The following is a 14,506-nucleotide window of genomic DNA, read 5'->3' as shown; positions in this document are numbered from 1 at the left end:
ATACTCTGTTAGGTAACTATATCATTTGGTACACTAATACCAGTCTTACATCGTTTGTACACTAGTACCACTTCTAAAGTAGTGGCATCCTATCATTGCCTACATCTTTCATCATACTATGACATCTTATCTTTCATCATACTATGACATATTTCATTACCCTTCATTGCCAAATGTATTATATTTACAAAATACATGTGCAATATATATATATATATATATATATATATATATATATATATATATCATATAAAATTTATCATTATAATATTTCATCTAAAAAGGAACATATTTCCACATAAGCACATATAGAGTTTAATTATATAACTACTTTATATCTATGTATAAGATGGAAGTAACTATGCACTCACTTGATAAAAGTGGATGCCTCGAAATTTGGGTAGAACTTCGCCTTGGTACTCCATCTTTTCCTCTTATGTGACGACCTAATATAATCATTACTAAGTCTTAGTCTAATTATTCCCTAACGGTTAATGGTATTCTAGATTCCACACTGATCCCATTGAATACCGAGAGTTTTATCAAGTAAGGATCGGCTAGGAATGACATTTTGGAGGCAGGACCATTTCGGCATATCTCCTTTCTGAAATCCAACAACCAAGCCAACATGAGCATTTTTGATGCCTCTCACATAAGTAGATCATCAGTATAATGACTTGGAATCATTGATAAATCTTAATTATGCGTTCATAATAACTATTATGACTATAATTATAAGTTACACTGATAAAAACATAAGTGTAGCTTAACTTATAGATGTTTAGAAAAACCCAAGAAATTACGCTAGCATAACTCCGACCTGGTAGCTACTAGACGTCGGGCTCTCAGGGGCCTTAGGGCTTCGCCAAAATACTAAAAACTAAGGAGATTTTGGGCAAATTGCATAGAAAATTGAGAGAGGATCGCTAATAGTTATGTGGAAAATAATTGGGGCATGTTATTCTATTTATAATATAAATTTGGCATAGGCACTCCGTGCTTTTCGAACACGCTAATCCATCAACTTGTTGACACATGTTGTCCGTCGGCTGGTGCGTGTGGCAGCTTCTGGAAGGTGCGTGCTCCACCCTATATGCGTAAGGTGCACTCAGGAAATTTCAAAAATTCGTAACTTCTTCAAACGAACTCCATTTTTAACGATCTTTATATACACACGTACCTATCAACAAGATCTACAACTTTCATTTAGACCCCGCCAGCTAATTTTTACTTCTTTATTATTTTAAAGGCTTAGTCTGCTAATCCCCGTTTAAAATTCAGTTTTTTTCCTACGCCATCCATTTTGGACTATCTTTATATCGACGAACTCGAATTAACAAGATCTTCGACTCTCTTTTAGATTGTTTTGGGTAGCAATAAAATTTTTTGAATTTTGATTTAAACGTTATCTACTTGCACACTCTCAGTTTTATGATTAATATGACTTCCGTCGTGACTACTTAAACTAGAAAGTAATTTATCAAAAAAAAAATCACTTTCTTGGATACATATAGTCGTGCCGGTTTAATTGCAAAACTCCGATGAAGTGTAATTTCTTCTTACAAAATCGGATTTCAACGTTCTTTATATGTACTGAATCCTTATCACATATACTATAACTTTGGTTAAGATTATTTATCCTAAATAACTTTCTATCAAAAAGTCATTTTTAACGCTTAATATATCTTACTTGACCAGCCAGAATCTACGAGTGTTACACCCTCCATGGCATGGACGGTTTTGGAGCCATCTTAGGGTTATAGAAGTCTCCTAGTTGCTGATAAGAAAAGGATTATGAATAGGGATTAAATCTATTATTTAATCATTCAAATCTAGCTTTGCCTAAAAGTTACCTAGGCTATAAATACGAACATTGGGGCATCTAATTTCCGGGCTTTTTCATACCTAAAGGTTGAGAAAAAAATTCTCTTCCTCCTCTCCCTTCTCTCATTGAATCCTAGGGTTCCTGAGTTTTGGGAGTGAGCCCTTAATGGATCGCACACTATTAGAGCTAGGTTTTCCAAGGAGATAAGAAAGTAATGATTAGCTTGATTGGAAAAAAAAGGTATGTATTCTTAACCATGAATGTTGATTTACATGGTTCTAGTTTATGTTATCCATAAGTATGTTGCTATTAGACGTGAAAAAGACAACTCCATTTTAGGTTGCATGTACCCTTAAGAGTTAAGAGAATCTCCGCATGTACAATTGTTTTGAAACCTAAAATCACCAATAGTGGTATCAAAGACTTGCTTTTCATATTAATGGTACATAATAGAAGAAACCAGAAAACACAACAAAATTCGACAATCCGTGATGTGACGACATGAGAAGTCTTTTGTGACGATGTTAGATCTATCTCGAATCTAAATTTCGGGATTTTCTTTCCTTGTTCAAAAGATAGGATAATTATTAGTTAATCTATGTTGTTTAAAAGTCTAAAATCTGAATACGTTAACTAGATAATTAAGAATCCAAAATTTGAATATGAAAGGAAAATTAAATAAGATAATTATCTATTATAAGATAATATAACTATCCTAATAAGATTTAAGAAAACTAATTAAAATTCTAATTGAAAGATAAATCTTAAATCCTATTTTAATTCAAATATTAATTATTAAATGTTAATTTAATTAGTATGATTTGAATCTTGTATTATCAAAAGGTTTTAAAATACATCCTACACATATGTATAAATGTCTATTACTATATATATCATTGAAAATCAATCGTATCATTAGTAGGCCTCATTTACCAAGCCACGCTATTAGAGCGGAAAGAGGAAATGGCTTATAAATGACTATTGAATAGGTGTCTTTTTCACACACCGCTTCTTTGTGTAGTGGAGGGTCGTCAGCTGAACAGGTTTGATAGGACATAATCACATTAAAAGTATAATGCTGAAGTACTATAACCTTTTAAAAATCTCACTCTAGTTACTTTAGGAAAAAAATGAGAAATTGTATGCTAATCCATGAAAACACACATCATTTATTTGTGAGTCATTAGTGGAGCGTGCGTGGCTAATCGACATATCAATGTGAGATCAAAAACGACCCCGAGGATATCATGTGGGCTTGCATGATTATTCATATCTTATTTGTGATCCTCGGCATCCCAGTCACAAATCAAAGAGTCTAATTCGATATTAACACACCATTGATTGTTCAATGATCTCAAAGATATAGGAGTTTCATTTTGATTGAAATTGGTAAAAAGTTTTTCCTTCCTAACAAAGATTGAAGATGTGATTACAACATCCTTCTTCATGTTATGAATCATATTTATGGATCCCAGCCTTACTTTAAAATTATATTAATAATAAGGTATTAAATCGAATTCTTTAAACTTTCTCCTTTAGGTTGGATGGAATCCTCTCCCACCTCCTCACTCACTTTCTAATTTTAGCTTTTCTTTGTTCTCTATCGGGAATTACTCATTTGTTATGAGATCTTCCTCGATTTTATATTAGGAAATATGTCCATAATGATCATATATATTAAAATCAATAATATGTGAACTTTAAATAAGTTGTTATTCCCACAAACATGTAGATTTGTCAAATATGGTTCTCTTATGTTTATGTCCTCGATGTTATTAAATGACCTTTTGTGAACATGTGAACGTATGAAATGAATTTGCATTTGAGTGAAATGTTTCACCAAAATGCAAGACAAGAGTGATTTTAAAATCATCAAAGGCTCGTAATTGCATTCAAATTGAAGACAAACAATAGAATTGCAATGTTACCTTTAATAAGAGTCTTGCTATAGATCCTGTGCTTGGATTTTTCATTAGTTCTTAAGATAATTTCCAATTAATTTATCATATGAATAGTATGGAGCAAAATAGTGATGAGATTCTTAAACTTTCTTCAAACTGAGAAAACTAGAAAGGAATTAGATTTCTTATCCAATTCTAGTTATCGCTTTTGAATGTTGGTGGAATGAATAGGAAACGTTCAAATCCTAAATGGAAAGGAACGGTTTTGGTTGGAACTTCCATATGAAGGATGGAAGTTTAAGCATCGACATCTAAACCCAATTGCATGTCTCGATGATTGAGGATTTCAATATTGTGCTTAGTAATGGAGTTAGGTTTAAACTAGCTATATTGTATTACTCTATATAGATGACTAGAAATCAAAATTTCATCTTATGCGTTGTATAAACATGACATTTGGTTGGGAAGACCTTAAATGCAAGTTGGATAAAGAACTGAATTTAGTTTTAGAAAATTTTTTTCCTTTTTCTTTTAAGTTCTTTGTGAATTCCTCAGAGCCCTCAAATACTTGACTTTCAATAACTCGTGGAATTACTTTTCATAAGAATCATCGTCAATATCACTTTTGTTGTTTATTATGTCCTGGACAATAACAAAGTCGTTTTGAGAATCACAAGTTCTGGTTGTCGAAGATGAATCATTGTTGAATCAACATTCTCTTTGCATTTTGGCTAACAAAGTGACATTAATGACATACATTTTGAGCAATCAAAACATTTCGCTTCCTTAATTTCACTGATATTGTCAGAATCATCTTCCATATTAGCATTTTTTAAGTACTTTGTGTCAAACTCTCAGTCCTTTTTAAAATTTTAATTTGTTCCTTTTTGGTCAAAGTCTCATTCACAAAATCCAAAAGTTCATCAAGATCCAAACAATCATTAATATTTACAACACCATATGCATACGTATTATTAGGAATATTATCATAACCAGCTACTTTACTTTCTCTATCAAATGTAGTCTCATCCACTAGTTCTCTTTTTACCAATACTAGACAAGATTTGTCTCATCTTTCCAACAAACTTTTAACCAATACACATCCATGCATGCCATGCGACCCCCTTCCCTCTCTCTTTTATTTGCGTCCGAGTGACCACTCTCTCTTACCATCATCATCTACATTTCATCTTCTTCTCTCAAGATAAAGCTCCAATATTCCATAGATTAACTCTTCCAAGTTGGTTCTTTATATTTTGGTAAGTATTTCCTCCATAATCTAGTGTTTCTACACACTAATATACTAGTTTCAATCCATTTACACACATTATCATGTGTTATTATCCATAGGATCTTGAAATATCCAAGTGTTCTTCAAGTGTTCTTGACTTGGGTCCTTCCATATTAAACCTTTATCCACTAATAAAACACCCATAAGGTGAGTTCATACCCTTTATTTTCGAGATTTTCATGTGGGTGGGGGGGGGGGGGGGGAGGAATACAAGTAAACTTTGTATAACAACTCAAGTTGTTATGCATGCTTCATCTCTATGTTGTGTACAAAGTATTATTTGCATGAAATGTGGTATTTATTAGTTATTTGAACGTTTATATGTGGTATGTTGGTTTGAAATGTTAAACTAAGAAGGAAAAAGTATAAACATGTTATATGTTTCTTAAGAAAGAGTTACAACCACAAAAATATAAAGATTAGTGTTTTCATGAACGAAATATGTCTTTTCTAGTAAAAATGGTTATAACCTTGTTATTATACCATTTTTGTGGGATATAAACTAAAATATGTTATTTGGGTCATATATCTTGAAACTAGTCAAAAATATCAAATATTTAGTTATACAAAAAGAAAACATAAAATTCAATTATTTTATGTAAAAGTGGATTTTCTAACAAAAAATGGTCATAACAAGGTTATGGCAACATTTTTGTGGGTTTTAACCGAAATATATTTTTTGGTACATATAAAGTTAACTTGACTTAATTACTCCAAAATGGTAAAATAAATTTTACAAAGTTATATTTCACTAATTACCGGTTAATGTCTTCAAAAGAAGGGCAAAAACAAGGAAAATGACTGTCATAATGAATGTTATTATACTTGTGCTAAATGTAAGTTAGATAAAATAATCTTTTAAAAACATCTAAACATGTATGTGTATATATACATATATATATATATATATATATATATATATATATATATATATATATATATATATATATATATATATATATGGACGCAATAAAGCATTCAAAATAAACTATAATGGGTACAGTTATGGGTCATCAACACTATTTTACCATTTTTGGGTGAACAAATAATTATTTAACGGTATAATTATTTTACACTATGTAATCACTATGGAAAGGTAATATTTCCACTGACAAATGGTTTTCATTACACTATACATAAACACGTTAATACAATTGTGTGAGACATAGTCTTCACCATACCTACCAGAGTACACACTAAAGTCCTAAAATTATAACTAGAATCTCGGTAAGAGAGTGTGACACTTGTGTATAGATCTATACGGGGCTGACAATCCCGCACCTAAGTTGTTAGCTACTGCTAAACCAGCAGGTCTGGGGTGACAATTATCTAACATCCTGACACCTGAAGAATGTCGCAGCAGGCCAACTAGTTTTAGCATGGTTATAATAACTCACATGGGGTATTAACTATACATTTGGTTTATGGGGCTAACATTACGTTCAAATGGTTTAATAAACTAATAAAACTACATAATACTATTTTCAAATATTTCAATACTTATACATCTTTGTTCTTAGGGTTTTAAGACAATAGCTCATTTTAAAAAAAAAAATATTGGATTTTCTGGAAACATATACTATCATCTTAAAAGGAAAAGTTATAGATTTTCTCGCATGCAAAACCCTTATGAACTTACCAACTTAATTGTTGACACTTTTTCGAAACTACTTGTATTCTCAGGAAATCAGTAAACAGGTAATCAAAAGGTTTTGAGGATGGGGCGTCACAGCGTCACGTTAATTATTTTTTTCATATGTATTCGGTATTGAATCAGACAATATTTTGGATACAATGTAATCTTCTTATTTATAATTATGATGGTTTAATGGCTTTGATCATTATTATTTATTATGTTATGATATTGTACATGAAGTCATCCACCCTTAGACGTTTCCGCCATTCTGGTTTGGGGGTGTGACATGTAGTAATAACAATCCAATAACCTTGATGATCTTGAAGCTTGAGAGCATGTTTCATAAGTGTATCACCTATAATGAATCACAAACACACTTAGCAAGAGAATGAGATATGAGGGAGGAGGAAGTTTTAATTTTCGGCTATAACTCTCTAGGGTTTCTAGTAGATGAAAATTAACAAGGGTATGGGTCTTTATATAGTGAGGTGACTTGGAGCCAAAGCTAGGGTTAGAAGTAGGAAACCCTAATTTCTTTGCTTAAGGGCCATGCAAACCCTAAACCTTCCATCCATAAGCCCTTGGAAGAAAATTCTAGGGCTTTCATAGAAGATTTTGTCCAAGCCTCTTTAGGAGGGATCTAGAGCTTCTTTACTCAACTATCAATAAATTGCAAAAAACCCCAGTACTTTTAATTAATTCAATTAATCCGAAAATTAATTCCAAATAATTTCTAATTAACTATTAATTAAATAATATGATTTTGAATTAATATATTATTTCCATAATATATTAATAAATCATTCATTTTAATTTATTAATCAAATAGTAAATTCTTCCTCTTTCTCAATAGGTCACCCCGTCTGGTTGCTAGTATGAAGACAACCCAAAAGGACCATGTTAATATCAATTTAAGTATATACCAATTATACTTATGGGCTTAGAAACCTAGTCCAATATCTTGAAGCATAAGGACCATAATTGACAAAAATTGGAACTTTGGAGGATATAAGAATTAAAAGAAGGAAATTCTTGCTTGAAGGCCAATTTCACGACTTGCGGGTTAAAATCTCACGACGTGAGTGTCAAGTTTTGGAAGATTAACATGGGAAGGTATAATCCCTGTCCAATACGGATTGCTACCCAATTCATGACATGAGATTTCAAAACTCACGACGTGAAAAGAGATTTTTGAAATGTATAAATTAACCTTCAATCTCACGACTTAGGAGGTTGGCAAGAGATAAATTATGGATAGATAACCAAGTTGAAGGTCAGAGAATGTGCGAAATAAACATCCCTTGAAGGAGAATTGATTGAAGATTGAAGGATTAAAGAACATATTCACACATTAGTTTGGTACACTTTGATTATGTCTTTTATTATTGAGAATTTGTTTATGATCTCATCCATGAGTAGCTGAATCTAGTAGCATCCATTTATCTAGATGAAGCTTAAACTCAATGGTTTAGTTTATTGAATTATGGATTTTAATTGTTGGTTATGAGTTTGTGTTCGATTATCTTTACCTAGCATAGGTTAATATTTGTTCCTTTAATTGCTTTAATTGTTGGTTAAGAGTTTGTATTTGATTGCTTGAATTCAGGTTCTGTGTAGCGTAGTGAACATTAGATTACATGAACTTGTTACCTAGTAGTTTAGTGACTATTAAATTGCTAGAGTTAGGATCGATCCAATCTTAGATAAGTGATAAAAGTAACTAATTTAGCTGTGTTGGAGAACATAAGTTATGACCACATTTTTGTTTATTTGGATTAATCTTACATAGCTTATTTACATTTATAACTAATTATGTGTTTGCTAGTGTATGACCATGAATAGTATTACATGAATTAGTAAAAACATTAGTAAATTTGGAATTGAATTGCTAATAAAATAATATTTGATAACCAACATTGATAATCCATAATTAATAGCTAGCAAATGAGGAAAAGTGGATTCAAACTAAATGGACATGTTTTTAGTAATTGATTGAAATCGTTAGTTAAGTGTTTATGTATGTCTGAACTTGAAAATCAAATTAAACCAGTTTAAATTTTGCTCAATTTTTAGGTTAATTTAGTAGTAGTTAGGTTAACTAATTAAATCCGTTCAATGTGTTTGACCCTAATTTACTTTACTATGCTATACACTACCTATAGGTGCAATAATAGATAAGTAGTTTGGATATAAATTTAAAACTAGATAAGGTATTGTCTGTACCGCATCAAGTTTTTGGCACCGTTGACGTGGAACGGCTATTTAGTTTTAGATTTAATTGCTTTAGGTTAATCAATCCTTTTTGTGGGGTAAAACCTGCAAAAAGTTAATTTTTAGCATTCGATTTTTTTGCTGAATTAGTGAACTCGTTCCGCGAGCCTTAAGATCATGACGTGAACTCGATTGTTTTATGTTTTCTTTTGTTTTTGCTTTTTGTTTAGTTTATCTGCTTCAACACAAGGTGGTAACATTACCATGTCATGGTAAACGTTCAGTAGGACTTTTTAAATACTCTTTGTTCGTTTTTACATTTTGATTTTTGTTTTTATTGCAGTAGTACCTGACCCGTGAATCCTACACACCTTTGATACCACCGCTTGAAGATCCAGCATCAGCCTTTCGTAAAAAGATGGAGAAGAACATAGGAGAAGCAAACACACCAAATGAATCACCGTTAAAAGATCTTAAATCGGTTTTTGGTAGGAAGAAAGGATAGCATGTGGGTGAATCAAGCAATCCCCCAAAGGACGAAAGCAAGGTTAAAAGCTTTAAGCAGATTTCTAATACACTAGAATCTGAATACGAGTCCAAAACTGAATTAGAAAAAGAAGAGAGCGAACCCGAAGACACATCGAAAAGAAAAATGGCAGACATTGCCGACATTTTAATGGAAACGTACAAAAAGAGAATTCAACATAACACCGGTCCAGGTTTAGTGCAACCCGTGATTCCCACCACCACCACATTTGAGCTTAAAGGACATATTCTTTTTACACTTAAGGATGTTGAATATTCTGAGAAATACCATGAGGATACTTACAAACACCTTGATGAAGTTAATGATATTTCTGATTACTTCAACATCCCAAATGTTCCACGAGATACGGTGTTATTGAGAATGCTCCCAATCACTTTTAAAGGAGCTGCTAAAGATTGGTTAAAGGAACTTCCACCAGGTGCAATTACTAAATGGGTATAAATGCATGAACAATTTTCCCCACCATCAAAAGTGTCAAAACTCAAGAAGGCAATAACCAATTTTGAGAAACTACCAGGCGAATCACTTTATGAAGCATGTGAGCTTTATAAAGGATTACTTCGAAACTACCCTCAAAATGATCTTAATGTGCAACAAGAACTATCAATCTTCTACGATGAGGTAAATGTGAAGACAAGGCAGCTCCTTGATTCTCTAGGACCTTTAATAAAGATAAATCCCACTAAAAATAAGGAGTTAATTGAAGATTTTTCTAAGTATTTTCATGTGTATCACAATCCTCGAAATGATGGAGCTAAAGGAATTAGCAGTGGCAATTCTGAAGACTTGGCGGTTGTGTTAGTTATTTTGAATAATATGTACCAAAGAATGACTAAGATGGATGAATCTATACATGCTATATGTGTGGTTTGTGAAAAATGTAATGGTCCACTTTTGAAAAAATATTTCCATTTGGACAATAACAGGAATAAGAAAGCTCAAGTATACTACTCGAGTGGAGAACACTACGATGAAGACTCGAGGAAGCAAAATATAGAATGGTTGCCCTATGATGAATATAACAAGCAAAAATAAGAGAAATATTGGCAAATAGACTGAGGCTTATACTAAAAAGAGCAACCATAACCTAAAAAGAAATTTGATTTAGAGTCCATGCTTACTAGATTCATGGAGGCTTCGGAAAAATGACATGATGAGACTGATGTTGTAATAAGAGACCAGCAAGCTCTCATAAGAGATCAACAAGCTTTATTTAGAAATCATCAAGCATCAATCCAAAACATTGAAGCTCAACTTGTTCAATTAACTACATTATTTAGTGAATGATTATCTCCACCGATTCCCGATAAAAAGCCACAACCGCATGTCATGGCTGTTGACACTAGAGAAGATACTATTTATGAGTTCCTAGAAGCCCTAGAAGAAGAGTCAAATCAGCTCAAACCACAACCAAAGAAGTCGATATTTAATGAGAAAAATATTGCTGAAACACAGTTCTCACAACGTGAGGATTCACACCTTACGACGTGGGCTCGGTCTGATTATATAAAATTTTCTTGCAGTCAAGCTTTTCGCCCTCTGCTACCATTTCCTTCTTGAGAAAAAAGTCACCCTCTAGAACAAGAACATCTGAAGTTTATGAAGCAATTTAAGGGTATTTCTGTAATTACTCCTTTTGTTGAATCCTTGGCACAAGTGCCTAAATATGAAAAGTTTCTTCAAGACATACTCGACACTCGCCGACAACTAAAGAAGACTTCCAAGGTTGTCCTTAGTGATCAGAGTTCTAAGGTGATAATGGGAGAAAGACCATAGAAGATGGGAGGTCCTGGATGCCTTACACTTCCATGTAAATTCGAGAATAACATGAAGACTTACACTTTAGCCAATTATGGAGAAAGCATAAGTTTGATACCTTACTTGTTCTATCAAAAGCTTGCTCTTCTAGATTTGAAGGATACCAGAATGAAAATTCAGGCTTAGCCGAGTACATAGGGTGTACTAAAAGTGTACGCAGAGTGTACTAGCAAAGAGGGTAGTACGTTGGGCGTACTGACCAGGAGGATCGCGAATGTTCCCCGGAGTACGTTGGGTGTACCTTATGTACATTGGGCATACTCTAGTCAGATTAGAACCCTATTTTAGGGTCTTGGACCCTATTTAAACTACTTATCTCTTAATCTAACCCTAATATCTTTAGCCTCCACCCCTCTAAACCCTAGAAATCGTATTATACCACTCATAGTGACATTTTGAGCTTATGGAGTTCATTTTTGGAGTGTTTGCTCATTTTCAAGAAGGTGAAGTTAGATGTACAGATGAAGATCAAGAAGAAGCTTATGGATCTGGCTTTTGTGACTCATTTTCAGCTTGATGAAGGTATAAAGTTTTGAACTTGACCATTGAATGCTTAGATCTATTATGTTGAGTTTTTGGATCTTTTGGTCCCAAGAATGGAGCTTTATGGTTTCAAATCCGTTTTTAGGCTTGGGGTTGCCACCCTTGATGCTATTTGAGTCCCTAAGGTAGAAAGTTGCCGTCTTGATGGTCTTAACGTGTTAATGCTTGAGTTAGGGTCACTTTTATGGAAGTAGAATGCCATTTTTGGAGATTGGGTTTGTTAGGGGCATGCAAAGTCACCAAGTCAGTGAATTTATGGGTTTAGACGTTAATTATAGTTCAGATCTGTGATTTGGACTTGTTGGATTAAGTATTAAGAACTTAATGGATGTTGTGCATGAGTTGTTTGTACGCTGGGCGTATTATGTAGTACTCTACGGGTACAGTCCAATTGTTCAGTACGTTAAGTGTACAAAAGAGGTACGTTGGGCGTACGCTCTCAAGAGGACTTGGGCCTTAGTGAACTTCAGACATTTGGGCCCTAATGGTTTTAGGCCTGGACTTGGAGTTTGTTGGATCTGAATGTATCTTGGGATAATATTAGAATAGTTAGGACTATTGGGCCTTGGGGCCCAATATAGAAATGAACTTCGCATTATGGGCATCGGCTTGGACCAATTCTTCGGCTAGGTTGTTGTGGGTCTTCGTGGTCTAATTGGGTCAGGATTATTAACTAAGGAGAATATTGGGCTTTAGTATAAGGTCCATTAGAAAGGTCTGGGCCTAATTTGGAAAATTGAGTCATTGATGGTTTTATGGATATTATAATGTGGGGATTTTGTTTTGGGTTTGGGCCTTAGTTGTGGATCATATTGGGTTAGGGGTAAAATGGTCATTTTACACCATGTGTGGATTAAGGATTATGGTATGGGGCCCAATTGCTAATTTGGGTATATTGATTGGTAGTGGCAACTCGGGAGGCTGGCAGGGGCAGCAGCTAAGGAATTCTTCAGGAAGTTTCTGCATTCGAGGTGAGTCTTCTCACCATACCAATGGGTCTAACGCACCAAGGCTGGTCCATTTTATGTTATGTGGTATGATAGTTAGATTTATGCTAGGTGGTATGCTAGTAATTATATGATATGTGGTATGCTAGTTGTCTTTGTGATACTTGCATGGAAGACCCCAGGGGGAGCCTGTAGCATTGGATGTAAGACCATGTGGGGTAACCAATGGCATTCCTAGGTAAATACCATGTGGGGTAGCCCATGGTACAATGGTGTAAGACCCTGGGGGAGCCCACGGCATCCTTACAGGTTTATTTGTGTTATGTGTAGATATTTCTGTGATATATGATATGTTTATGTGATATGTGTTATGCTAGTTGTCATTGTGATACTTGCATGGAAGACCCCGGGGGGAGCCCATGGCAATTAGATATAAGACCATGTGGGGTATCCCATGACATTCTCAGGTTAAGACCATGTGGGTTAGCCCATGGCACAATGGTGTAAGACCCTGGGGGAGCCCATGACATCCTTACAGGTTTTTTATGCATGGGTTACGTCATACATATAGCTTTTATAGCAACAGGATATGTGATATGTGGTTTATATGTATGGTATGCTCTGGGAAACTCACTAAGCTTCGAGCTTACAGGTTTTGTTTATGGTTTCAGGTGTCATCATTTTGGAAAGGAAGGGCTTGGATTGATCGCAGTGCACACACCTATGAATTCCGCAATGAATGATTTTGGGATGAACTCTAATAAATGTTTTACTTAATGATGACTTGAATTGTTTAGAATAAATGGTATCAATGTTTTAGCTATATTAAAAATGAAATTTTTACCTTTGCTTTTTGGGTCGTTACAAGTGAGCCTCCCTAAACTACCACCTACCATACACATAATCACATAATAACATAACATGGGCCTTTCCTGCTACATCGGGCCCCGCCCGACATCGGACAAGTACAACATTACGCCCCACCCGACATCGGGCCCTACCCGGCATCAAACCAAAATCCAGCATTGGCCCCCGCTTGGCATTGAGCGAAGCTAGGTATACATATAAGCATTTCAACAAATACATAAATAATCACATAACATAAACATATTAAACTTATAAGTTATGTTTTCCAAAAATTTTGAAAGTTACAAAATGTGCCCTCAAGTTTTGGAATTTATAAATGTAAAAGTCTATTTTTTTAAAATCATTTAGTTCCAAACCTAGAATTTTAAATAAACATTCCTCGAGCCCCGCCCGACATCAGACCAAAATCCGAAAGCATACAAACATATCTCGGGCTTTCCCCGACATCGGACTGAAGTCCAGAAACATATAAAACAAGCACATCCAAGAATCATGAAGACATCAAGCATACAAACATTCATCGGGCATCGCCCGACATCGGATTGGAATCCGGAAACATAATAACCTACATCGGGCATTTCCTGGCATCGGACCTTAGTCCGGAACATACTAACATACATTAACGAGCCAACATTTGTGCCTTCGAACCGTTCCTACATGAGAAAACTCACCTCACTGTCGGATGATAGTTGAAATGTCTCTGCCTGGAATCAACTCTACTCACTGCCTGAATCAAAACAACCCCTTAGATACCATTCCATACTCATAACCCTTAAGAGTCAACTCTGGTCAAGTCAAAGTAGAAGTCAAATCTTCGAGTTGACTCAACTCGTCGAGTTTTCCTCCAACTCGCCAAGTTCCTACTACTAAACAGAAACAATACTTCCTAATACAACTTGTTGAGTTCCCTTGTGAACTCG

The 14,506-nt window shown here is 34.3% G+C and overlaps 1 non-coding gene across 1 annotated transcript; it reads right to left on the bottom strand.

Annotated features, from left to right (window-relative positions):
• Positions 1 to 9,888: 9,888 nt before the first annotated feature.
• On the bottom strand, positions 9,889 to 9,995 carry LOC145013618 (small nucleolar RNA R71). Its single transcript, XR_013665166.1, has one exon. It is a non-coding gene; the product is annotated as a small nucleolar RNA R71 (small nucleolar RNA).
• Between the last annotated feature and the right edge of the window lie 4,511 nt (positions 9,996 to 14,506).

Source organism: Lactuca saligna, chromosome 8, assembly GCF_052625555.1.
Source record: "Lactuca saligna cultivar CGN05327 chromosome 8, ASM5262555v1, whole genome shotgun sequence".
Taxonomy (NCBI): domain Eukaryota; kingdom Viridiplantae; phylum Streptophyta; class Magnoliopsida; order Asterales; family Asteraceae; genus Lactuca; species Lactuca saligna.
This window is presented reverse-complemented; position numbering and strand designations above follow the sequence as displayed.